Raw genomic sequence first — 15,159 nt, 5'->3', positions numbered from 1 at the left:
TATATTGACGTCGCCCCCTAATCAAGGCCCTAAGCCTTATTAGGTAATTTTGGGACATTATAGATTTGGCTGCTAGTAGTGATCCTGTAATGCCCAAACTATTTTTAAGACCTCGGACCATTAAAAACTACTATGACATAACTACTATTTTGAGATAAATTCATATGAAATAACATAACTTTATTTAAAACTCAAAATATTGTACGAGATACAAAATGTGGTAAGAAATATAAAATATAGTATGGAATATAAAATATGGTATGGGATCCCATTGTTATAAAACATAAAACATAAACTTTAATTGTTTAAATACTAAATGTGGAAATACATCAAAACATAATTTAAAAGTCTTTAAACAATGTCGTCCCTATTTATAAAAGAAGAAAATGATTAATAAGACACTAAACTACAAATGGGGTTTACAAAATAAATCTAAAACATTAATAATAAAATATGATTTTAAAAAAACAAATCTTATTATTAATATTAACCTAGCTAATTTAGTCAATGGTCATCATGCCCATTTTTCTAAATCAACACAAAGTGTGAGCTTTAAAGCTCAAAATGGAAGGGTCCAAGGCCCAAAGTGCACACAAAATGGTTTGGAAGGTGGTTGGTGGCAGCTGAAGCTTTGACCCAGCCACAACCAATGTGAGAGAGACACGTGGTGCGACTACCAGTAGGGGAAAGAGGCAGCAAGCGCAAGTCGGGTCAAAGCTGGGCCGGTTGGCTGGCGAGTCTCTAGGTCACAGGCGGGCAGGCACTGGTCACGGAAAAAAAAGCCTAGGGGTATTGTTGTAGAGTCCAAGAACTTTACTTAGCTAGTTAGATAGTAGTAATAATAGTAATAGTAGTAGTATTTTTATGACTGTGGATTTTGGTTCAGACCAGGAATTAATTGGACACTTGTAGTAACACTTGTAGATTTTCTAAGTTTAACCTATAGTTTAAGAATATTAATTTTAACCTAAGGTTTGATTAATATGACTGATATTGATGGTGATATTTATTATATTATAAGGTTTAGATAGACCCAATAAGAAAGTAACACTTGTCATGTGTATGTTTAATGATAATTAAGTATTTTTGAGGAATAAGTTTATTAAGATCAATATTTGAATATCCTAGGGTCTATCAGTAGCTTTGAAAACTTTAGAGGACTTAGTCAAGGCTATTTACTTAATTCAAATTAAGCTGAAAATGTGCAATTTCATGTTTAAATATTCAGCATATGCCGATATATCGCAGCTATAGGGGGCGATATATCGCAATATAGGGATACGAAAAACACGTAACTTCGCACGACTGACTCGACGAGCCTCGGGCATATTAGCCCAGGCGATATATTGCCTACTAGGGGCGATATATCGGCTCTTTTGATGAATTTTTGAATGTTTTTTAAAACGTTCTCATTTTAATCTTTAACCTCTTGATAAGTCCAGCATCTTTCTGACCGAGTCTTCAGCCTCTGCTGAACGATAATTCAAATATTTTTCACTTAAAAAAGCCATTATTTTATTCAAGTTAAATGAAGATTTTTTCATTCTTGAACTCTATAAATAGGACCTAGTACCCAGCCATTTATTCATTCATCAAGGTAAGTTCAGAGGCTGCAAGCTGCTAGGTTATTTTTTAGTGCTTAAACACTTGGGTTGGGGGTTATAAGCTTAATCATTATAAGCTTACCAAACACTTAGGAAGTAAGGTTTATAGCACATTTCGGTTCAAGGTTTAGATCGGTCATAGAAGCTTTCAAGGTATTCCAAACTCTAGTTCATTTTGGTATTGTCTTCCTTAAGTTTTTATAGTTTTCTACTCAACATCCTAACTCTATTCTTTATTCTTGGTTGGGAAATCTAAGATCTTGAACATAAGATTCTTGGTAAGTATCTTTCGATGGAATAGTTCTTTCATTATTTTCATCCCTTTTCTTTAAGTATACTCACCTTCCTTTGATGGTTTTTAGGAGTGTCCCAAGGTCCCAAACCTGTTCACATATCCTGGTATTTTTTTGGTAAGGAAAATAGGATAGAATATTATATGTTATGCTATATGTTATCTTATGATTTATGTGTTATGTTAACTTAAGATTTATGTGTTATGTTATGTATGTTGTAGACTTGGGCATATGACTTGTATAACTAACGAGCCCCAATAAATTTATGGGCAAATGACTTGCTTAGCTAGCAAGCCCCACAAATCTAATGGGCATATGACTTGTTTAGTTTACGAGCCCCAAGTAATAATGGCCATTATAGTATGTGTGACATATGTTTATGATATACTTTATTATATGTTGCGTTATGAATTTTATGTATATGGTTTACGTGTTAGGTTTTCCTTGCTGGGCATTAGGCTCACTCCTTTATGTTTATATGTGCAAGAAAATAGCTTTGGTGGTGGGAAAGGTTCTTGGAAGCTTGGGGATGTGTATTGAGGCGGGATGGAATCGATGGACTGAGCGTTCGATTCGAGGATGAAGTCTCTTTAAATTTTATATGTATTTTCCGCACTTTATTATGTAATCCATTTATTTAAAATTATGTTATGTTTTTATTTTAAAAACAATGGGATCCCATATCCTACTTTAAATTTTATTTAGTTTAACATATGTTTTACAAGTTTTTAATGAAGTTATGGTTATTTCACTTGTAAGTTTTATTAAAAATTAGTGTCTATGTATAGTAGTCATTAATGGTCCAAAGTCTAGAGTAGTTGGGTCATTACAATTGTTGAGGATGTTTTAGTTCAAATATTTCTTACCGAATTGGGACTCATGAAGTCAGCCAAGCTTTACTTGATCTTGGTGCTAGTGTAAATCGCATGCCTTACTCTGTGTACTCGTAACTCGGTCTTGGAGAAGTGAAGTCGACATTTGTTGTGATGCTTGCGGGTTGTTGGGTCACAGGCAGGCAGGCGCAGGTTGCTGGGTCATTGTAAGATTTTGGCAGCAGTTTTCTTCACAAAAAAGTGACCACCACAAGCATCGTTGTGGCAAAAATTCAGCACACTAGACACCTCATCGTCGTGGATGCCTTTCTGGATGATTTGGTCGAGGCAATACTTGAATAAGTATGAATCATCCCAAAAGAAATTGCACACATCGACTAGAAATTTGCTTTTATCTTGTGAACTCTATTCAGATGGAAGTTCACCGGTCACTAAGTAGTTGACAATATGAGCGTACCAGGGTAACTTAGTAACCGAAAATAATTTTTTATCTGGGAAATCGTCATATATAGGTGGGCCATCAGCGGGATCGCTGAATTCAAGTCGGAACAAGTGATTTGCGACAACGTTTTCAACACATTTCTTGTCCTTGATTGTGATATCAAATTCTTGCAAAAGAAGGATCCACCGTATTAATCGCGCCTTAGCATTCTTTTTGGAAAGGATATATTTCAAGGCGGAGTGATCCGTGAAGATCGTAATAGGTGATCCAATCAAATAAGATCGGAATTTGTCAAGGGCAAAGATGACGACAAGAAACTATTTTTTTAGTAGTGGAATAATTCATTTGAGCACTATTTAGAGTTTGACTTGCATAATAGACAACAAAGGGTTTCCCTTCCCTTCGTTATCCCTAAACTGCTCCCACAACAAAGTTACTTGCGTCTCACATGATTTCAAAAGGAAGACTCCAATCTGGTGACTGAATGATGGGAGCGGAAGTGAGTGATTTTTCAAGCATTCATAATGATTCCTCATACTTAGGTGTCCACTCAAAAGTAACATCTTTGGCTAGGAGGTTGCTTAGTGGACGAGCAATCACTAAAATTTTTTGTATGAACCTCCTATAGAAACCATCATGACCAAGGAATGACTTAACGTCTTTGACAATCTTAGGAGTAGGTAGGTTGGAGATAAGGCCGACTTTTGATTGATCAACCTCAATTCATCTTTCATAAACAATGTTGCCTAAGACTATGCCAGAAGATACCATGAAGTGGCATTTCTCCCAATTAAGCATAAGTCATTTCTCAATACATCATTTTAAAATAGCTTTAAGATGAAGAAGACATATGTCAAAGGAATTCCCAAATACGGTTAGGTCATCCATGAATACTTCCACTGATTTTTCAATCATGTCACTAAAGATGCTCATCGTGCATCTTTGGAATGTAGCCGGTGCATTACATAAGACAAATGGCATACGCCAGAAAGAAAAAGTGCCAAAGGGACAAGTGGTCTTATCTTGATCCTCTAATGCAATCTCAAATTGATAATTGCTAAAATAGTCATCAAGAAAGCAATATAATGGATGACCAGCTACACGTTCAAGGATTTTATCTATGAATGGGAGTGGAAAATGATCTTTGCGGGAGGTGGCATTTAATTTTCTATGAGTTCTAGAGAGTTTTAAGAGAGAGAAGGTTTAGAATAGATTTCAGGTTTAGAGAAAACTATCACTTTAGAGAAAGAGTCTGATTAACTATCATTTTCTGAATATCACGTATATCAGATTTATAAAGATATTTAATCTAATAAATAATCTTTATTTAATTAAAATATAATTCAAATTAAAATTGATTAGATATGTAACGCCCCATGTCACTATGGCTGCTTCCTGGAATGAGGACTAGCCCTACAAACCAACACGAGTCTTTCCAGCGTGCTTTGTCCTCACTCACATGCTTCCTGGGAAAATTTCTCAGGATGTCACCCATCTTGAGATTACTCCAGGTCAAGCACGCTTAACTTTGGAGTTCTCAAGTGATGGGCTACCGAAAAAAAGATGCATCTTGTTGATATAGGTAGTACCCATCAATCCATTTAAGGCATCTTCAACTGTGTAGTCCCATACCTAAACATTCTTAGAATCATCACACTTGACCTTCCCCAGGAGGTGTGGGATTGCACAACTTTGTTAGGTCTTTCCCCTTACGGATCACGAAATTCTGACTGTCACAATCACCCCCCTTGCGGGCCAGATGTCCCCGTCGGCCACACTTTCGGCTAAGTCAAGACTCTGATACCATTTGTAACGCCCCATGTCACTATGGCTACTTCCTGGAATGAGAACTAGCCCTACAAACCAACACGTTTCCCAGGAGGTCACCCATCTTGAGATTACTCCAGGTCAAGCACGCTTAACTTTGGAGTTCTCAAGTGATGGGCTACCGAAAAGAAGATGTATCTTGTTGATATAGGTAGTATCCATCAATCCATTTAAGCTCTTTTCAACTGTGTATTCCTATACCTAAACAGTCTTAGAATCATCACACTTGACCTTCCCCAGGCGGTGTGGGATTGCATAACTTTACTCGGTATTTCCCCTTACGAATCATGGGATTCTGACTGTCACAAGATATTTTCGTTTAATTATCTATTTAAATCATATTTAAAAATAATAATTAAATAACTGATTAAACAAATTTATTTGAAATTCAAAATTCAAATCCCAGGAATAAAAACCCTGATGCTAGGCACCACACACTGTACTGTACAGTGTGTGTCGCCCAGCTCTATTAGGGTTGCCCTAATGTTCTCATTTGTTTATTTAATCAACTTTTAAGACAAGATATTTATTCCAACATAAATATCAGTTAATTCAAAATTAACTTTATCTTAAAATATCAGTTTTAAATTAAATAAATAAATATCATATTATAAATAAGATATTTATTATTTTCTCTCTTTATATTAATCCAAACAAGATTAATATTAATTTTAACCTATAGTTTTTAAAATTAAAACTATATAGTTAAATGATTAATTAATTCACAATTAATCAATTACCCAAAATTATCAAATAATTATTTCCTTGCCCTGAAAAATTAATTCTTTTGCAATTTAGTCATTTCTCTTAACAAATCTTTATTTTGACATCCTTACCCTTGACAGTGTAGGACAGAGGTGATCTGGGGACCATGGACCTATAATACGAATCTTCAATAAACCAGATTATTAATTAAACTCTTTAATTTAATAATCTTATTTATTAATTCCATGATTACTCCACTATAAATATGAAATTGCACTCTAAGTATTTATAGAATTATATTTACAGAGTTTTCTCTAGTAGTCCATTGATATAATCAATATATGTAGTTCTGTCCTCCATTATTGGTTCGTTAATTAGAGCTGGTCAAAATTACCGTTTTGCCCTTCTAATTACATCTTGATCTTTAAGTATCATGAATTCACTAGCGAATAATTAATCTATAATCTAATTATAAATTTGAGCTCAATAACTATTCAGTTCCAGAATTGTAATGACCCAACTACTCAAGACTTTGGACCATTAATGTCTACTATACATAGACACTAATTTTTAAAGTACTTACAAGTGAAATGATCATAACTTCATTAAAACTTGAAAGAAAACAAGTGTTAAACTACATAAAATTTAAAGTAGGATATGGGATCCCATTGTTTGAAACAAAACATAACTTTGACATAATTAAAACTTAATTAAAACTTATTACAACCAATTGCGGAAAAATACATGAAAAACCATAATTAAAGAGACTTCATCCTCGAATCGAACTCTCGGTCAATTGACTCCATCCCGCCTCAATACACATCCCCAAGCTTCCAAGAACCTTTCCCGCCACCAAAGCTATTTTCCTGCACATATACACAAAAAGGAATGAGCCTAATGCCCAACAAGGAAAATCTAACACATAAATCATATACATAATATTCATATCAACATATACTAAAACGTATCATAACATATGTCACATATACTATAATGGCCATTATTACTTGGGGTCCCGTAAACTAAACAAGTCATGTGCCCATTAGATTTGTGGGGCTTGCTAGCTAAGCAAGTCATATGCCCATAATTTATTGGGGCTTGTTAGTTATACAGGTCATATGCCCAAGTGTTATGTATATGTTATATGTTATATTATGTATGTTTGTAGACTTGGGCATATGACCTGTATAACTAACAAGCCCCAATAAATTATGGGCATATGACTTGCTTAGCTATCAAGCCCCACAAATCTAATGGGCATATGACTTGTTTAGTTTACGAGACCCCAAGTAATAATGGCCATTATAGTATATGTGACATATGTTATGATAAGTTTTAGTATATGTTGATATGAATATTATGTATATGATTTATGTGTTAGATTTTTCTTGTTGGGCATTAGGCTCATTCCTTTTTGTGTATATGTGCAGGAAAATAGCTTTGGTGGCGGGAAAGGTTCTTGGATGCTTGGGGATGTGTATTGAGGCGGGATGGAGTCAATGGACTGAGAGTTCGATTTGAGGATGAAGTCTCTTTGATTATGGTTTTCTATGTATTTTTCCGCAATTGGTTGTAATAAGTTTTAATTAAGTTTTCATTATGTCAAAGTTATGTTTTGTTTCAAACAATGGGATCCTATATCCTACTTTAAATTTTATGTAGTTTAACATTGGTCTTACAAGTTTTAAATGAAGTTATGATTATTTCAATTGTAAGTTTTATTAAAAATTAGTATCTATGTATAGTTGTCATTAATGGTCCAAAGTCTAGAGTAGTTGGGTCATTACATGGGACTTGCTTCTTGAATAGATGACTAGTAAGTCAATCTCGGAGTAGAGGACTAATGAGTCACACCCTGCATAGGTGACTAATGAGTCACACTCTGTATAGAAGACTAGTGAGTCTATCTCCGTGTAGACGACTAATGAGTCCATCTCTATCTAGGTGACTAATGAGTCATACCTTGTATAGGTGACTAATGAGTCACACTCTGTATAGAAGACTAATGAGTCTATCTTTGTGTAGATGTAGTGACCCACTAATCTAGACTAATTGGACCATTATCAAAACTATACATAAAACTTACATTTTTACGAAAATACCATAATTTATTGAGTAACTTGAAAATAAGAGTTATTTACAAATAAACAGAATACTAAGAAGGATTATGGGATCCCATTGTTTTTAAAACAAAACATGATTTAAAATAAAAGACATTACATAATAATGCGGAAAATACACATAAAAACCATAAAAACATAAAAGGAGACTATATCCTCGAATCGAATAACGCTCGACCCCTTGACTCCATTCATCATCGATACACATTCTCCAAGCGTCACGAATCTTTCCGCCTCTAAACTTATTTTCCTGCACATAAATAGAAAGGAGTGAGCCTAATGCCCAGTAAGGAAAATCTAACACAAAGTCACATACATAATTTCATAAGAAAACATAAAGACTTAACATAATACATATAACATACACTTATTATAATGGCCATTATTACTTGGGGTCCCATAGACTAAACAAGCATATGCCCATGGGATTAGTGGGGTCCTACTAGCTAAGTAGGTCATATGCCCATAATCCATTTGGGGTCTTGTTAGTCATATGGGTCATATGCCCAAGCCTACAAACATACACATATATCATAACACTTTTAATAACATAAAACATATAGATAACATAATCACATAACATGTTGATTCTAGCCTATTTCCTTACCAAAGTTACCGAGATTATGGACTGAGTTGGGATTGTTGGAACACTCCTAAAACCATAAGAAAGAGTAAGTCTAAAGAAAGGAGATGAAATGAAAGAGATGGAAAGACTAAACCATAGAAAACATACTTACCGACTTATATGCTTAAGAGCTTGGATTCCCTAACCAAAAATGAGAATAAGGTTAGGGGACTGAGTAGAAGGTTTTGAGAAAGGAAATAACATAAAATACAGAAAGGAACTAGAGTTTTGGGTTTACCTCAAAGATTGCAAGATCACTCTAACCTTCACCGACATACTATAGAACTCACTTCCCAAAGTGTTTGATAAGCTTATGATGTTTAAGCTTATAGTTTTTCCCCAAACCAAGTGTTTACACTCTCACACTCACTTAACACTAGCAGCCTCTGAACTTAGAGCAAATGGTGAATAATGGCTGGGTACTAGGTCCTATTTATAGAGTTTGGGAATGAAAATATCTTGATTTTACTTGAATAAAAATAATGGCTTTTTAAGTGAAAATCATTTGAATAATCGTTCAGCAGAGGCTGAAGACTCGTTCAAAAGATGCTGGACTGTTGAAGGAGTTTGAATGGCTGAAGGGAAAAGAATTCAAAAGTATTTGAATTCATGCTGGTGGAGGCGATATATCGCCCCCTATAGGCGATATATCGCCTGGACCTTTGTTCCCGAGGCGACCGTGCATCGATTCGTGTTTTCCGTATCTACGTGCTGCGATATATCGCCCCCTATAGCTGCGATATATCGGCATACGCTGAATATTTAAACACGAATTTACACATTTTTAGCTGAGTTTGAATGGAGTAAACAGCCTTGACTAAGCCCTCAACGTGCTCAAAGCTGCTGACTGACCCTATACATTCAAACTTTTACCCTTATTTAATTTAATCCTCAAAAATACTTAATCCTTAATTATCATTCAAAACATGTGCTTAAAATCCTATTGGTTGATGTCTAGACCTTATAATATAATAATATAATCCTTAATATCAGTCACATTAATCAAACCTTAGGTTATACTTAATATTCTTAAACTATAGGTTAAACTTAGAAAATCTATAAGTACTACTATGAGTGTCCAAATAACTCCCGGTCTGAACCAAAAATCCAAAGTAACAATGATAACACTAAACATACTATAATACTACTAAACAATTAGCTAAGTAAAGTTATTGGACTCTACAGTAGATGACTAATGAGTCCATCTCTGTCTAGGTGACTAATGAGTCACACTATAACGACCCAAAATTATTGTTATGGCTTAAGGACCCTGATTAGTGTGCCAGGAGGGCATAATTGGCTTATGTGTGAGTTTATTGATTTAATGCATGATTATATGATAAGCATACTTGAATGATTATATGAATGTAAATGTAGTTAAATGTTATATCTGTGAGAACCACATTATTATGTGGGTAAATCTGCAGCGTGCGACTTGAGGCGATCCTAAGGAGCTTGTTAGCGGGAAGTCACAACAGGGTTTTAATGCTTGACTTGGGGTAATTCGGGTATTAGATGAATATTTGGGTTATCGGGTTATGGAAATAAATATATGGAGATATATTTGAGGTTAGGAGACTTAGGCGGGAATATTGAGGAATTTTACCATTTTGCCCTTGGGGACGTTTCCGGTACCCCGAGCCTCGGGATTGACTTAACTGACTAAGTTAATGGAAATCAGTAGAACAAAAGACACAACCGACCCTTTAGCATATCTTATCCTTCTCATATTCTCTTTCTTTTCTCTCTTAAGGAAACTACAGAAAATCTAAGGATAACTCAACTGAAAATTCTGTGTTTGAGCTGAATTTATAAAGGATTAGCTTAGTTCTGACTAAGGGACACTCAACCAGGATCAAGGTAAGAATTGAGTTTTGTTTTTGGGTGTTAGAATTATGAGTTTTGGCTGAATATTAAGGTGTTTATGGTTTTGATGTTTAATGGCTGAATTAAAGCTGAGAGCTTAGGTTTTAGCTCAGAAGTTGTCAAGGAAGTGGTTCAGCAAAGAAGGTAAGCTTCAATTTGTAATTTAGAGGTTAAAATCTGAGTTTGCATGTGTAATGACCCACTAATCTAGACTAATTGGACCATTATCGAAACTATACATAAAAAACTTACATTTTACGAAAATACCATAATTTATTGAGTAACTTGAAAATAAGAGTTATTTACAAAGAAACAGAATACTAAGAAGGATTTTGGGATCCCATTGTCTTTAAAACAAAATAAGATTTAAAATAAAAGACATTACATAATAATGCGGAAAATACACATAAAAACCATAAAAACATAAAAGGAGACTATATCCTCGAATCGAATAACACTCGGCCCCTTGACTCAATTCATCATCGATACACATTCTCCAAGCGTCACGAATCTTTCCGCCTTTAAACTTATTTTCCTGCACATAAACAGAAAGGAGTGAGCCTAATGCCCAGTAAGGAAAATCTAACACAAAGTCACATACATAATTTCATAAGAAAACATAAAGACTTAACATAATACATATAACATACACTTATTATAATGGCCATTATTACTTGGGGTCCCATAGACTAAACAAGCATATGCCCATGGAATTAGTGGGGTCCTACTAGCTAAGTAGGTCATATGCCCATAATCCATTTGGGGTCTTGTTAGTCATATGGGTCATATGCCCAAGCCTACAAACATACATACATATCATAGCACATTAATAACATAAAACATATAGATAACATAAGCACATAACATATTGATTCTAGCCTATTTTCCTTACCAAAGTTACCGGGATTATGGACTGAGTTGGGATTGTTGGAACACTCCTAAAACCATAAGAAAGAGTAAGTCTAAAGAAAGGAGATGAAATGAAAGAGATGGAAAGACTAAACCATAGAAAACATACTTACCGACTTATATGCTTAAAAGCTTGGATTCCCTAACCAAAAATAAGAATAAGGTTAGGGGACTGAGTAGAAGGTTTTGAGAAAAGAAATAACATAGAATACAGAAAGGACTAGAGTTTTGGGTTTACCTCAAAGATTGCAAGATCAATCTAACATCCACCGAAATACTATAGCACTCACTTACTTCCCAAGTGTTTGATAAGCTTATGATGTTTAAGCTTATAGTTTTTCCCCAAACCAAGTGTTTACACTCTCTCACTCACTTAACACTAGCAGCCTCTGAACTTAGAGCAAATGGTGAATAATGGCTGGGTACTAGGTCCTATTTATAGAGTTTGGGAATGAAAATATCTTGATTTTACTTGAATAAAAATAATGGCTTTTTAGGTGAAAATCATTTGAATAATCGTTCAGCAGAGGCTGAAGACTCGTTCAGAAGATGCTGGACTGTTGAAGGAGTTTGAATGGCTGAAGGGAAAGGAATTCAAAAGTATTTGAATTCATGCTGGTGGAGGCGATATATCGCCCCCTATAGGCGATATATCGCCTGGGCCAGTATGCCCGAGGCGACCGTGCATCGATTCGTGTTTTCCGTATCTACGTGCTGCGATATATCGCCCCCTATAGCTGCGATATATCGGCATACGCTGAATATTTAAACACGAATTTACACATTTTTAGCTGAGTTTGAATGGAGTAAACAGCCTTGACTAAGCCCTTAACGTGCTCAAAGCTGCTGACTGACCCTATTCATTCAAACTTTTACCCTTATTTAATTTAATCCTCAAAAATACTTAATCCTTAATTACCATTCAAAACATGTGCTTAAAATCCTATTGGTTGATGTCTAAACATTATAATATAATAATATAATCCTTAATATCAGTCACTTTAATCAAACCTTAGGTTATACTTAATATTCTTAAACTATAGGTTAAACTTAGAAAATCTATAAGTACTACTATGAGTGTCCAAATAATTCCCGGTCTGAACCAAAAATCCAAAGTAACAATGACAACACTAAACATACTATAATACTACTAAACAATTAGCTAAGTAAAGTTCTTGGACTCTACAATTCTCCCCTACTAAAAAGAATTTCGTCCTCGAAATTTACTTACCAAATAATTCCGGATACCGGCTCTGCATGTCCTCTTCCAACTCCCACGTTGCCTCGCGTTCAGAACTATTGCTCCATAGGACTTTAACTATAGGAAAGCTCTTGGACCGTAACTTCTTCATCCCCCTATCTAGGATGCTAACCGGTCGTTCCTCGTAACTTAAGTCCTTCTGGAGTGCTATGGTGTCGTACTTGAGGACGTGAGATGGGTCTGACACATACTTGCGTAACATTGAGATGTGGAAGACGTTGTGACTATCGGCTAGTGCTGGCGGTAGGGCTAGTCTATACGCAACTGGTCCCACTTTGTCCAATATCTCAAAAGGACCTAAGAATCGGGGACTGAGCTTGCCTTTCTTCCCGAACCGCTTGACACCCTTCATAGGAGATATGTTCAGGAAGACTTGATCTCCAACTTGGAACTCCACATCGCGTCGCTTGGTATCTGCATAGCTCTTCTGACGGCTTTGAGCAGCAAGCATACGCTGTCTAATAAGCGTTACTGCTTCTTGAGCTTGCCTAACAGCTTCGGGCCCTAGAAGCTGCCTTTCTCCTGCCTCGTCCCAGTGCAACGGTGATCGGCACCTTCTTCCATATAGCAACTCATAAGGTGCCATCTCGATCGTCGACTGGTAGCTGTTGTTGTACGAGAACTCGATCAGCAGTAAGTACTTGTTCCACGATCCTCCGAAGTCAAGTACGCATGCGCGTAGCATATCCTCTAAAATCTGAATCGTACGCTCTGACTGCCCATCTGTCTGAGGATGGAAAGCTGTACTAAGACTTAACTTAGTACCCATGGCTTGCTGTAAGCTTCTCCAAAATCTTGACGTAAACACTGATCCTCTATCTGATACTATCGTCTTGGGGATTCCATGCAATCGTACAATCTCTTGGATGTAGATGTCTGCATATTGGTCTGCCGTATAAGAAGTCTTAACAGGCAGAAAATGAGCCGACTTGGTTAGTCTATCTATGACTATCCAAGCAGAATCATGCTGCTTATTTGTCTTTGGCAGACCCGTCACGAAGTCCATGGCTATATCGTCCCACTTCCACTCCGGTATGCTAAGCGGTTGCAATAATCCTGCAGGCCGCTGATGCTCCGCCTTCACTTGCTGGCATACCAGACACTTAGATACATATTCTGCTATGTCCTTCTTCATCCCTGGCCACCAATAGACTGCCTTGATGTCATGAGTCATCTTGGTAGACCCTGGATGAACCGAGTATGGGGTGTTGTGCGCTTCTTCTAGGATCGTCTTCTTAATACTTTGATCGTCTGGCACGCATACCCGATCCTTATATCTCAATAAACCTTGACTGGATATTGAGAAATCTGTAGTCTTGCCTTCTCTGACTGCATCCATGTGCGTTGCTAGTGAATCATCATGTCTCTGACCATTCCGTATGTCTTCTAGCATATTCGATTGGATAGACAAGTTAGCCAACTTGCCTACAACCACTTCTATTCCGGCACTGATAAGCTCCTGCTGTAGTGGCTTTTCTATCCCGGATAAGGCTGCTAAGTTCCCATAATTTTTCCGGCTAAGTGCATCGGCAACTACATTCGCTTTCCCTGGGTGGTATAGGATTTCGCAGTCGTAATCCTTTACTAATTCCAACCACCGGCACTGCCTCATGTTAAGCTCCTTCTGAGTAAAGAAGTATTTTAAACTCTTGTGGTCCGTATAAATTTCGCACCGTTCTCCGTAAAGATAATGGCGCCAGATTTTCAATGCAAAGACCACCGCTGCCAACTCCATATCGTGAGTTGGATAGCGTTGTTCATACTCTTTCAACTGATGTGAGGCGTAGGCTATCACCTTGTCATTTTGCATCAACACGCATCCCAATCCTAGCTTTGATGCATTGCATTAGACAATGAACTTATCGTCGGGTGTCGGTACACTAAGTACTGGTGTTGAGCAAAGCTTATCTTTAAGCAACTGGAAACTTTCTTCACACTTATCATTCCAGTTAAACTTTTGTTGCTTCCGGGTCAGGTTGGTGAGTGGAGTGGCTATCTTAGAAAAGCCCTCTACAAACTTTCTATAATAACCTGCTAGCCCTAAGAAGCTTCTTACTTCCGACGCGTTCTTTGGTCTAGGCCAATCCTTCACGGCCTCTACCTTCGATGGATCTACTGCAACTCCATCTTTCGATATGATGTGCCCGAGGAACGCCACTTGTGAGAGTCAAAATTCGCATTTCTTGAACTTCGCGTAGAGTTGGTGCTCCTTCAATCGCGTCAAAATCATCCTCAAATGTTCCTCGTGCTCTACTTCATCCTTGGAGTATACTAAGATATCGTCGATGAATACAACGACGAATTTATCTAAGTAATCCTTGAAGACCTTATTCATTAAGTCCATAACGCGGCTGGTGTGTTAGCAAGACCAAAAGACATAACCAACTCGTAATGTCCATAACGAGTCCTAAAGGCTATCTTAGGAATATCTTCTCCTTTTACCTTGAGCTGATGATACCCGGACCTTAAATCGATCTTAGAGAATACAGTCGCGCCTCGGAGTTGATCGAACAAATCATCAATCCGAGGTAGCGGGTATTTGTTCTTAATTGTTACTTTATTCAGCTCACTGTAGTCTATGCACATGCGCATACTTTCATCCTTCTTCTTCACGAATAGTACCGGAGCTCCCCATGGTGAATGGCTTGGCCTAATGAAACCCAAGTCTAGGAGT

Source organism: Humulus lupulus, chromosome 3 (assembly GCF_963169125.1).
Source record: "Humulus lupulus chromosome 3, drHumLupu1.1, whole genome shotgun sequence".
NCBI lineage: Eukaryota > Viridiplantae > Streptophyta > Magnoliopsida > Rosales > Cannabaceae > Humulus > Humulus lupulus.
The sequence above is the reverse complement of the archived record's forward strand: the minus strand, read 5'-3'. Positions refer to the sequence as shown.